The sequence below is a fragment of the Chaetodon auriga genome, chromosome 16, assembly GCF_051107435.1.
Source record: "Chaetodon auriga isolate fChaAug3 chromosome 16, fChaAug3.hap1, whole genome shotgun sequence".
NCBI lineage: Eukaryota > Metazoa > Chordata > Actinopteri > Chaetodontiformes > Chaetodontidae > Chaetodon > Chaetodon auriga.
The window spans coordinates 7,189,038-7,202,147 of NC_135089.1; positions in this window are offsets into that span (position 1 = coordinate 7,189,038).

Sequence of the window (13,110 nt, forward strand, 5' to 3'; positions counted from 1 at the left end):
AGATTTTTAATGCTTGCATTTTTCCCCAAGTGCACGGAGCACTCATGGCTACTTATTGGTTTCAGATGAGGTTTTAGAAAATACCCATATGAGTTAAATTCCTGCTAAGTTATTCAATGGATCATAAGGCTACTTGTGTCAGCAGTGGTATGAGCGCTACCTGAGTTAACTATAAGATGCTGAATTGTTTCCTCAGAAATCACATCAGGATCAGACTTAACATTCATTAAAAATACATTTGATCAGAGTTAAAATAATTTGTGATGTTTGTTTGTTTGTTTGGTTGGTCTTTTCATGAGTGATGTCGGTTTTTGACCCTTCTATAATTTTTCTTCTGTCACAGACATGAAATATTAAGTGAAGCACCAACTGTTGCTGACTTTTTACATCAGTATCTTCAGAGAGATTCATGAGAGACACTTAAAATCACTGCAGACAGCCAAGTGCCCGACACACATGCATACACACGATATCCTGCTGATTTCAAACCCTAGTTTTCTACCTGATTTTTTAATATTCTGCTCCTGCCAAAGGTATGTTTTTGTTGTTGCTGTTGTGATATTTGTTTGGAGAACTGATAAATAAATAAGTACTGTAGCTCAAACCCAAAGTGAGAGCTGCCTCGGTTTAGGTTTGAAGGATATTAGCAGCTGGTTAAAAGTGGTGAGAATGGAGTAAACGTGTCATATGGTCATAATAAGAATTTCAGTATAGGATTAGTCAGCTAACACAGCCACATCAAGTTTAAGGTTAGAGCTCATGAAGTATTGTGCAGATCCCCGAAATAAATCGAAAATCACACTCTTAAACCACCCTCCTTCCACACAGAAAGAGCCTCTCAGACCAAGCCCTATATTTTGGGGAAATTGCACACAGGAGACAAAAAAGCCATTTGCACACTTTGGAGTGCCATGAGTGCCAATTGCTCAAATGAGCAGTTGCATGGGACGCCCGACAGTGATTTATCACCGTCACTGAAATTTTGAAAACACTGACAGACGCGTTAGCAGTGAGAACAACAGTGATGACAGAGGACGTGGAGGTCACGCCTTGGTACTGTTTTCATGCCCATTTTAATCTAAGGCTAATTAATCTAGAGTCATATTTAAAGCATAAGAGATCTAATCTCCGTGTCCATGAGCTATAGAGCTGAAAAACACAGGGGATCATGTTGCATTATTAAAAATATTCCAAGTATACTTCACTTCATGCTTTACTATGTCCTAAATTTGAGATTACAGGTAATATCTCACCTAACATTTACAGAAGTCTCCCAGCAGCTTGTTGTGTTGTTCATCTTAAACAATCATATTTTCTGGCTTTTTAAGTGTGACTGTGCAATATTTCCAGGACTTAACAGGTGCTGTCAAAGTCTCGAATCTGATGGTGCACACTAATCAACAGCATAACCCCATCGACTCACTGCTCTGGCATTAATGGCGATTGTTGTGCAGAATTAAGAAGAATGACCCCACGTCAGCAGCAGATATAAGTATCAGTCATCTGATGATAAACGATGCAGTCGAGGGAAACTGAAAGGGTTCTGCTGCTGTGTAAGAGCTGATAACTCTCTCCAAAACACATCTCGTCCTTCACCAGAATGTCACAGTGAACCTGTTTCAGAGACAAAAGAATGCAATGATTAAATTCCTGCCTTCAGCCACAGAAACTCAGCACTCAGGAGGATAACATGAGCCAAGGTCATTGCATTCACGTTCCAAAGCTAGGCTCCTCAGGTCTGTTTGCTTGTTGTTGTTGTTTTCCTCCAAGCTCCCCGGGAAGAAATATGAAGTCTGAGAGGTGGAAGGGGAAGGAATGTCGGAGAAGGATCGGTCAGAGAACTATCAACGTGGTGGACTGTAATCTATTACAATGACGTTCCCAAGGATCAAAAGCAATGAGCTGCTGACTGTTTGATAAACTGCAAGCTTACACTGCAGTATGGTCTTAACTATGATTCATTACTGTCACTGGATCTTCTATGAAAATAAAAGAGGTGGCCCGGGGAGGCTGCTGGATTCCAGCCACATTAAATTGCTGTAAATTGCCCCTGCATTACATGTAAAGACATTTTGTGGAGTTCATTTTGGTCTGTTTTCTCTCCTCTTCCCTTTATTTTACCACTAATTAAAAATGCATGAAAATAAGAGTTTTAAGATCGTCATGAGTTGCCAACGGGTTTTCAAGTTTACATACTCAAGGCACAGTTTCATATTTTATTCATTAATGTGTTTCCTTACATCATAATTATAGAGGTAGACTTAAAGAGCTTGCCTCAGAGTCACGGCTGACATTTCTTACTTTATGAGGAAGCTAACTGCAGCCAATGTTCGCTGGCTCTTGAGGGCTTCATCTCATCTCTTACTCCAACAGCTAAATGAACTCTTTAGGACACTCCAGCTCTATAGAGACGATAAAAGCTGTCATATTGAGGTCAGAAATCTGTAGAATGGGAGGTAATGCTTTGCTTATCACCAGGGAGGAACATTTTCCATATCCTGGAAAAAGAATCTCCGATATGTAATTCTGTTTCATGTCATCCGATGACAAAATGTTTGTTTTGAACCATGTGTCTCCTAACTGCATTTTCATCTCAGGATCAATATCTCAAGAGTTTCTACTGGGTACGAAGGTGAAATTAGGGATGCTATTTGCACTTTAAATAGCAGAATTGAAACTCAAAGGCGATGCTTATGACTGAAGAGAGGCTGTTTGGAAGGGCAGCCAGAGACTGGTGGGAATTGAAGAAGAGAGCTTGACAGACACACTCTCTCTCTCTCACACACACACACACACACACACACACACACACACACACACACACACACAGCAGCAGCAGCAGCAGCAGGGCTCTGGTTAAGGGTGCCGCTCTGGTTAAAGCCGACGCTTGGCTGACTCATTAAAGCGCTGTGAGTACACTCATTAGTCAGTTTCTGTGGGTACTGAAAGCTGCTTAAAAGCGCCTTTAAATGGCCACCAAAAATCGCTGTGTACCAAAGTGCACATATGATTCTTCAGAGTATTGTACAATCTATAATTCATTCTGCTGTGTTCATTGCTATTCTCATTGGTGAAAGGGGGAGTCTGGGGAATGTGATAGGGCCTTTTCTTACTGTTAATTAGCAGAGCGGAGAGGATGTCTTTTTTTTTTTCCCAGACTTGTCAGGAACATGACACGAGGCCATTAGGTGACTGGAAAATTTGACTCATTGCGATATCTCTGAAATCTGTAGTTCACTTCTCATTTTCAAAAGCCTTCTTTCACAGGAGAAATGACACATGAAGGGAAAAACAGAGGCAGCGCTTCAAATGTTTAAGTGTGAGTTTCCCCCAGTGTGTGTTGTGTGTAATTGAAGGGTTTCAAGGATGCACGGGAACATCATAACAGCATAAATAAGCACAACTCGGTACACAGGAGGCACTGTGTTCCTGTCTTCGTCCACATTAAACCAACTAGAGATTATTATGTAAAGTAAAGCAGCTTTAAATGTATCTCTCTGTCAGCCCCACTGCACCTCTCCAAGTGTGCAAAAACAGTGCCTCAGGAAATAAATGATAAATCCCATTTAAAGTGTATTAAGGTACCAATTCACTCCCCTTCAGTGCTCCAGATTATGTTTGTGGATGTAAATATGTGAGTGAGGAGGCAGCATTTACATCAGGGTCATTAAGAAATGCAGATGCTTTCATGATTCAGTGCGACATTATTATTGAAGGAACTCACTTTTTTGAAATCTGACAGACTCAGGGATATTGCTGCCTTTATATGCAATAAATAATGTTTGTGTACCGTCAAATTTCTATTTCAGCTTTTATAATGCAGGTAGTGGTAATAAAAACATTTATGTGGACCTTAGTGCCTCCACAGGCTCAACTACCATCCGCTGTCAGATTCTGCTTTTCCCAATTTAAGAGGATTCTCAGGATTGTATGGGGGGCTGAGAAGGAAAAGAAATAAAACCACATGATAAAGTGTTACTTTTAGAGATTTGACAGGTAATAAAGAATCCTGGGCCAAGCTTAACAAATACTTTAGACCATTTCCCTAAGCCCAGGGACATATTAGTGCAGTTGAGGAATATTCATTCATAAATAAATAATGGCGAAACAGCTTATGGGGCATCTGGCTTTATATTCCTATTAGCTGCTGTGCTCATGAACCCATGGATCATGATAAAGAGGATTCATGAGCGCTGAAGCCTTTTAAAAGATGGCTCCTTCAAGCCTTTTGTTCTTGTAGAAAGGCATAACATAAAGAGTCATGCAAGGTTTCTAATCCCGTAATGCAGTTTTCTTTGCAAAAATGTAGATATGCATGCATTCACAACTTCATGGGTCAGGCTTTAAACTGCTGTAGATTATTCTCACATTGGAAAAGGTTCAGTGATTCGGAGATATACGGTCTGTAAACTGTGTCATACTTGGCAGGCCAGTGTTTGTGTACTTCCGCGACAGTTTTAGCTCTACTGTTTTCTTCATAAACCATCCAACAGGTGGTCAAATAACTTTAATGGCTGGAAATTGCAAGACGGTGACTTCAGGTGCAGTCTGGCAGCTTTTTGAGCACAGTGTACCAGGTGTAGGAGAGCTGGTTGGCCCATTATCCCCATTTACAGCCCACTGGGTTCATTTCCAGATTTCTGTTAGCTTCCTCAGTTCAGCAGCGTTGGACCCATCTCAGTCCATGATGTGGTTTTGCTCTCTTGAAATATTCAAACATGACCAACTTGAGGTTTTCTTGACAGGCTTGCTTCTGTTCTTTTTGCTCTTTGGCATTTGATTATATTTTCCCTTTTTTTCCCCATTATTTGATTATCTGCTTCATGCTCCAAAAACCATGAACAGATCTCACAAATGCTGCTTCTCTTTTACTGTTTAGTTTCCTTTATTTCAATAGTATAACCCACTCAGCATCAATACTGCTTGCAATCTACTCCAGTCTGAACGTTCACACACATAATCCTCATGTTACATTAGTATTCTGTAAATGTATGCATATATGCTGTACATATATGCAGCTGTAGCAGCCAGGTATTGACCTGCTCACTGACAGGTTCAGGCAAGTTTTATCCCGCCTTGATGGAAATGTGTCCAAACACAGACTCATATGTCATCAGAATAACTGAAAGCACGCTGAAGGTGGAAATCAAATGGTTATTAGAACCTGAGAGTCTGATCCTTCAACCACACCAACAGAGAATGATGTAATTAATACACACTGCATGCTACTGCTGTAAAATGCCTGGAACTCACAGCCGTGCTAAAACCACGACCCTCGCTGCTGAGCTTCAACAACAGACACTTCGATCAAATAGATCATTTGCATTCCTCTGCAACCTATGAAGCATTTAAGATACTTCCATATACTGATATTTGGATATGTGCTAATGATGAAATATTTCATGTCATGAGAACATATTGTGTATGTGATTAATTCCGTTTTCAGCAGCAAGCTAAATGAAAAACTAATATGTCTTGTAACAGATGCACCCCACCTACACACACACACACACACACACACACACACACACACACACACACACACACACACTAAAGTGGAGCATGACCCTAACAGACAAATATCAACTTCTACAATCGCTATTGTGAGATTGAACAAATTATTTATAAGCGTGTTACTTTCACAAAAGAAGAAAAATCTGTCCAGCACCGTAGCAGCATTGTGATTGGATGTCCATGTGTGTGCACATCTATATTAAAATCAACTCACCGTTCGGATGGCTCTGATCAAAATCAGGAAGAGTGACGACTTCTCTCAGTGCTAATCTTGGTGTATTTGCTTTGTCTGAAACACTAGATAAAGAAAAAAAGGAAATGACAGCAGGGAATAATAAAAAAAAATCAATAAAGAAAACAAGGAACAAAAAAGAAAAAACAGGTTCCCATTTTCTTTGAGATTTCTCTCATCGTGAACCATTGATGGGTCCCCAGGTGCTTGGATCTAAGTCTGCAGGTACTGAGTACCATTCAGCAGTCCTGATGACAGGGGGACATGGCCCTCAGCCAAAAGACCACACACACACACACACACACACACACACACACACACACACACACACACACACACACTCACTTCATGAGGGATACACCACATCTGCAGCCTCCACCCCCCTCCTCCACCCCTCTCTGCTGGTGCCTTGGATCACTGCTCATGTTGTCCAACAGTGTTCCGCCTGGGAAAGATCTCAACTGTCAATCTCCAAGCTGTCAGCCACGCTGACCCACCGGACCCGGACGAATCCTGCAATAGAAATCAAACAGCCCTTCCTCTCTGTAGTGAAAGTCTGTTGCTGTCTTGTCCTGCTTTGAACATTACGCTGTGAAGGTTGATTGAGCGGTCTGGGGTGATGGTGGGGTGGGGTGGTGGTGGTGGGGGGGTAACAAACAAGCAGTGTGAAAGTGAATCTGAAATGAAGCTCGGCAGCAGATAGTAGAAAACAGACGACTAATTGGCTGCTACAAGCAGGAACATGACAAATTAATGCTGATAGTGGGGCAGCAGATTTGGCTTTGGTGCATTATTTCCCACTTTACAATGAATGTCGAAAACAGCTAGATCTTGCAGTCATTATGGGCTTTGTCATCATCAGCTGCCCTGCTGCAGGAAGACGACTCAAGAACACCTTCTTCTTTATGGATTAAAATGACTTTGAGTTAAGAGGCGGCGTCACTGTTCACAGCCGCCATTGTTCTTATCTTATATGTGAGACCTCAGTAGCTCTGAGGCCTCGACACTTCATAATCTGTTGTTACAGACAGGTTCATGTTGGTGACCTTTAGCTGTGCCAGCACATGCATATTATGCTTAGGGTCTCACACCTCTCGGCAAGTACCTCTCTGTCTCTGTCTTCCCCCGGTTCTCCCCTTGAATTCCAACCGCCTCTTCTTGCCTTCTAAAATCAATTGTTATTGATTTTTCTGCACTCTCTGGGGTGGAGTCAAAAGAGGGGACAAAGGAGATAAAACCACAGGCGAATAGCTAAAGTAACTTCACTGTACCGCGGGGGACTGATATTATCATGAGAGAGGACTCAGATGCTGGTTCGACTCCATTTAAAAGCGCTGGAGATGAAGAGTAAATGGCATCCTTCTGCTTACCAGGAAATTTCAAATGATTTGTGAGGTGGATTTCAGCCAAGAGCTGACTGGCTGTCTAGATAAACCAGCATGCTGATGACAGTCAGACAGACACAGAGGGAGTGGGATTAGAATACTTCAAACTTTGGGCAAAGACAACAACTCTGTAACAGCTGCTTTAAGGTGACTGGAAACTGGACAGTAACTGGGTTGTGGGAGATGATGACATTCTGACTGGTTGAACAATCAATGAACTGATAACATTGATTAACAGTGGTGGATAGTAACTAAGCACATTTACCCAAGTGCTATACTTCAGTATGATTTTACTGCATTTGTATTTGGAGTATTTCCATTTTATGCCACCTTATACTTGTGCTCTGCTGTATTTTAGAGGGAAAATACTCCATTTATCTGACAGCTGTAGTCGTTACTTTGCAGATTGGAAAATTTTGTATAAAACATGATATATATTTAAATAATATATGAAATATATAGATGAAAACAGATCAAAATGCCTAAATAATCACATTTGCTGCAGTTGCAACAGTAAAATACTACTTATAGTACATGCCACTAGAAAAATACGTATATACATTCATATAATAGATGTGTATAATCTAAATCTCTGCATAATGAGTGTTTTTAGTCATGTAACATTTTGAATGCAGGACTTTCACTTCCAGTGGAGTACTTTAACTCTGCAGTACCGTTAATTCCTTAAGTTAACAACATTTAAGTCATAGCTGGCGAATTTTTGCTGGCTGCAGCTTCAAAATAAGTCATTTAAAGACATTGCTGGTGGGACTGATGATTGTCGTGACCATTTTTCTTTTCTGATTTTGAAGCATAAAAATCAGTCAGTGAAAGAGTCAACAGTGGCTTCAAGCTGGTCGTTAGAGACAGTCCAGGAACCTGCTTTTGACTGTGCACCTCATTACTTTTTATTTCCCTCCTGGTGGAAATAAGTCAATCTATTGAATCAGATTTGTGAAAAATGTTTGGCAAAAAAGTAATAAACAAGTCTTAGAATTTAATCTTGATCCAGCCAAGAACATGAATTGCAAATCTTGCTGTTTCTTAAAAATATGACTCATGACTAACATTCACTGAATTCAACTGAACAAGTGACATTTTTCCCTGCTGTTAAAGTCAAAGCTGCTATAGTACAACAAGCAGTCGCTCGTCTTTGAGTATAAACTTCAGACATGCTTGCATCTGCACATCCCAGCTCCTGCACCACCTATACTCTGCAGCCAGCAGGAGCTTGAAATCATGATCGTGCCCAGAAATTTAGGGCCACTCATGTATCGCACAGCCTTGAGGTCTCCGATAATACACAGTCTCTGCAGTGGCAAGACAATGAGCGGTAGATTTGTGTCCTCATACGCTCGCTCCGCCAACCTCAACAGGATCTAAACTGGATGAAAGGCAGATCTTTGAACATTAAAAATAAAATTGCCTTCAAAATGTGTCTCATGCTGCGACAGTACAACATGTGTCAGCTGTGGGAACACAAACGGTGTTTTGCAGACGGCCTGTGGATAGTCCTGCAGATCTGAAAACAGCCCAGTGTGAACGGTTATACTCATTACTGAGTCAAGGTGAGATCACAGGCTATTCTGATATAAATCCATCTGAAGCTGTGAAAGTAATGCACAAAATGTTGTTTAACTTGAATGCTATTTTTACTTAAATGACCTTTTAATGCTGCAGAGTGAGTCTTCATAAATCAGTGAAATCCAAGAGGTGTGGAGTCCTGCTGAGGGACGATTTGTTAGAGGAAAGCTCCCTCTAGTGTAGAAACAAATACAGCCACACAAACAATCCTCAATAACGACACACCACTGGAACTGTTTCAATATTTTTAATCCGATTTTTCATTTTGTACTTGCATCTTGCATGGGTAAACCAACAAAGTATATACACATTTGTCCTTTTGGAGAATTAAAAAAAAAAAAAAAACATTGAAAGTGCAACATTATAACAAAAGAGAAATAAATTAACATAGAAGACTTTGACATCGTCTAATGAACTTGAAACTACTGAGTGTCAAAACATTTTGCTCAATTTATAAAAAAAAATATAAAGTAAGAAAAAATGAAGAGAACAGAGGCCTTAAAATAAAATAACATGAGGCCAGTTCAGACAATGCAGATGTCAATAAGAACCTCATGAACCTGGTACAAGAAGGAATACAGTAAAACAGCCTTGATACATGACAGAAAAGTCTCAACGCGTGTGACGTACGATATTTTACAAAATGAATGCATTAAAAAAAATCATAAGTACAAGACAAAGGGGAGATGTGCTATGTGTTTAGCACTGTAGAGTTCTTTGTCAGCTTAAAAACATCTACATGAGACTCATGACATTCATTCAATACACAGCTCCTTGGTTTCTGTATCATCCAAAGAAAGATATAAACTATTCATTACAATTTGTTTTACTTAAGGCTTCTGAAAAGTCTCAGTTTGTAGTGTTTCCATCTGAAAAATGCCCTCAAAAGCCTCAAACGTCTGCCTACGAATGAAGTCAAAGTCACAATCCAAGCTCCTGACTTCGAGCTCTGTCGCATCACAACGCTCGTGTCCACGCTGCCGTACTGCTGTAGTGCCGCAGTATCAGCCGAATCTTAAGTCTGTGGCTCAAATGTAGGATGTGGGGATTTCAGTGGCTATTGCAACTTTGATTCAGTGGTAAAGCAGCTGCACAAACACGTTGCAGATAATGGCATTAATTAATGGTTTCACCTTGAGAAGTGCAACTTTTTGTGACTCGCTTAACAACAACAGCTGTGTCAACGACAATAACTCGATGAATTGATTCTCTAATCTTAATTAACTTCTGCAAGGACGCCTATATGCAATTTAACAATTAGAGTGACTGATGTTTTACACCCACTTCACCAGTTATCAGGAGCAAATGGTGTCGCTGCTTTAATGCATGTTTGGAAGCTGCTGCTCGTTTACTGACGAACTGCCTGTTTCCCATAAAAAAGAAATGAATGAAATGCATAAAAAACTGAAATGAGTGATGTGGCATAAATGCTACACAAAGCACTAACTGAACATTTCCATTGTAATGTCACTGTTCATTATATACTGTAATATAAAACTACAAATCTGCTACCTTTCCTTATTGCATTTTTAGCGATATTATTCTATTTATCTGAGTTGCCTTTATGTTGGAGACGGACCACATCTTTGATGCAGCAGGGGTTCACAAACTGCTGTCACTGAAGTGAATTAATGGAAGGCTTTTTCACAATACAAACATACACAGATGAGGCTATTTAGTAACCACATAAAGATGATCGCATCCATAGTGTTGTCTCTGCTGGTGTACAACAGTAATTATTAAACATCTTGTCAAAAAAACAAAAAAGACAGTAACCTACCGGTTTGGTAGGAGCACCCAGAGAGCACAGATCAGCAGAATCCAAAAATAAAATAAAATACACAGATATAAACATTAAATGGTCGAATGCTGAAAGCAATTATGGCATTAAATAGATTTTCATATAGGCAAGATTTTTAAGTTTAATCCTTTGAACTGTACAGATGAAGTATTCTGTAATTTATCATTTCTAACTATTGGAATGGTGTGCAAATTAAGCAATGGAATATACCAGCCATGCTCTGCTTCTACTTGACGCAGCTGAAGACTCTTGCATAGTTAATGAAATACATGCATTAGCGTTTTCATGCAATACTGCATTCCTTAATCATTCTCAGTTCTGTACATCGACAACAAATAAAACACAGACGATGACTGCAGTGAAGCAAGCTGAAGAGGAAAATCTATTCTGTAAAGACGTTGGTTCGTTTTCTCTTGAAGTTTACAGGTTTTTGACATCTTGTTTCAACAGGTATGTCTTCAACGGCCGTTTAAGCTCTCAAAAGTCAACCGTGTCGCACTTTTTTGGTAACCGATGAATGGGATGATTATTGGATTATTGCTCTACCGCTACCATGTTGGCGACAGCGTAATAAAACTAAAGTAGTTTTTTTATGATTGGATGCTACTGATACAAAAGGTTCCTGCGACATAATGTGATACTGCTGACATCCAAATCAGCTCAGCAATATACTACAGACCTCTTTACGACTGCCACCAGCATGTCTCGTCTAATCTCACATTTTGTAAGAACAAAAGAGTAATGTAGGCAGTGTGGAGGTTATAAACACAAAGACTGGAAAATGGTTGGAAAACAAGGGAACAGGCTGAAGCTGTCAGGTTTTAAAGAAAAAAAAAGCCTCATAAAGTGTTTGGTTTGATACAAAACGATCTCACATTATGAGCCCTATTTAAATATAAGTACTGTACAATATGACTCACACCGTCTACTAATCCTTGTTTACAATACCCCAAAAAACGAAATAAAAATCTCAAAAGTGAGGGGCCTCCTATCCTAATGCACTGGATTGTGGCGACATAAATGTAATCCAATAAAATTATTATTGAGCGAGCAGATGAATGGACAAACGAGCGAGTGTGATGACACGATGCAGCTCTGAAATAAACACAAGCCGCTGCAACTTAATTACAGACTTTCAAGCGGGCAAACAAGACAGTGGAAGCCAAAATGATAGAAAATTGTCCTGCTTTGATCCAAAGTGCCATGCACAGGTTCCTGAAAAGATTACACAATGTAAAGTAGAAAAGAGCAGCTAAAGGAAAACCACATTTAAACAGCAGGATGTTATTTCTATGGTCAATGAGCACAGCAGCCATGACTTTTTTTTAAATGGCGTTTTGGGAGACGGAGCTGCTGGTCAGCCTGTGCCAGTGATGAGGATCCTGAGGATACTTAGAGGATTTTACTGTCGTTCATGTTCATGACTTAACAGGTAAACTGAGTGAGAATGTCACGTTTGATGCTCTGGCTTCCAGTTCTGGAGAGAAATGTATTTGCAAACTTACAAAACTGCAGGTAGGAGTAAACAAATACATAATTTATGTTTGCCGTGTGTTTTGTCATTTCTGTGGCCTAATTATTATTCTCAACAGATGGCTGTTTAAATAAAACATGGCTGGGTAAAATTTGGGGGAAAAGTGTCACCATAAAGCAATTTTACTTGCCAACAGTGCACTGGTGAACAGCTTGTTGTGAATCTTTGAGTTATAAATAATAATGACGGGTCTGACATCAAGCTGTGGAGCTCAACTTGCCATCCAAATTTCGCAAAAGTCGCCAGAAAAACATGACGCAGCTGTGTTTCCTCACAGCAGATTACCACTAAAACAGCTGCTCTAAAAGTACGATTTGGACACAGACATTCCAAGCCAGGCACACGAAGGCTGCTGATTTGCTCAACTGCGCACAGACCATTTAAATAACATACATAAATCTTTAAATCGAGTGGTATTTCCTCTGAAACCATCTGAGAACCAATGTAAACCCGGTCGACGCTACAGAGAAACAGCTGAGAGAAATACTCTAGGTCTACAATTCAAAGATGAAGTTAATGGTTAAAGTAAAAACTAATGGCATAACCACAGTCATTCATTAAAAACACACTCTGCTGGTATCCAAAGTATGAATATTGCAATTGCAGGTGGGGTAATTCTACAGTGATGAAGCTGATTGTTCAAAATGAGACCAGCAAGCATGAGAACAGCAGCAGTGACCATATCCTGCCTCTGCTTCGATCACTAGACTGCAAAAGAAATCACCCATGCAGTGTGTGGCATAATTCAGCCCACACATCCATATTTGGACAACAACAGCTCAGAGGCAATATGAATGTAGTTCCAGGATTAATTAAACAGCCCGTTATCGATATTTTGTGTCAGCCCGATGAAGAAAAAAATGGCCACGTATCATCTTCTCCAGTGAGGTACCACAGGTTATGATAAATGCTGCCGACAGGTTTCTGGTCCACTGAAGTGTGTGGTCACAGTTCTGAACATCAGCACTTGAAATCATGCTCATTTAAGAGAAATCAGTGCCAGAGGAGCGTCGGCCTGTTACAGCACCAGGTGTAGTACAGAGGTGAATTCTTAAAATGA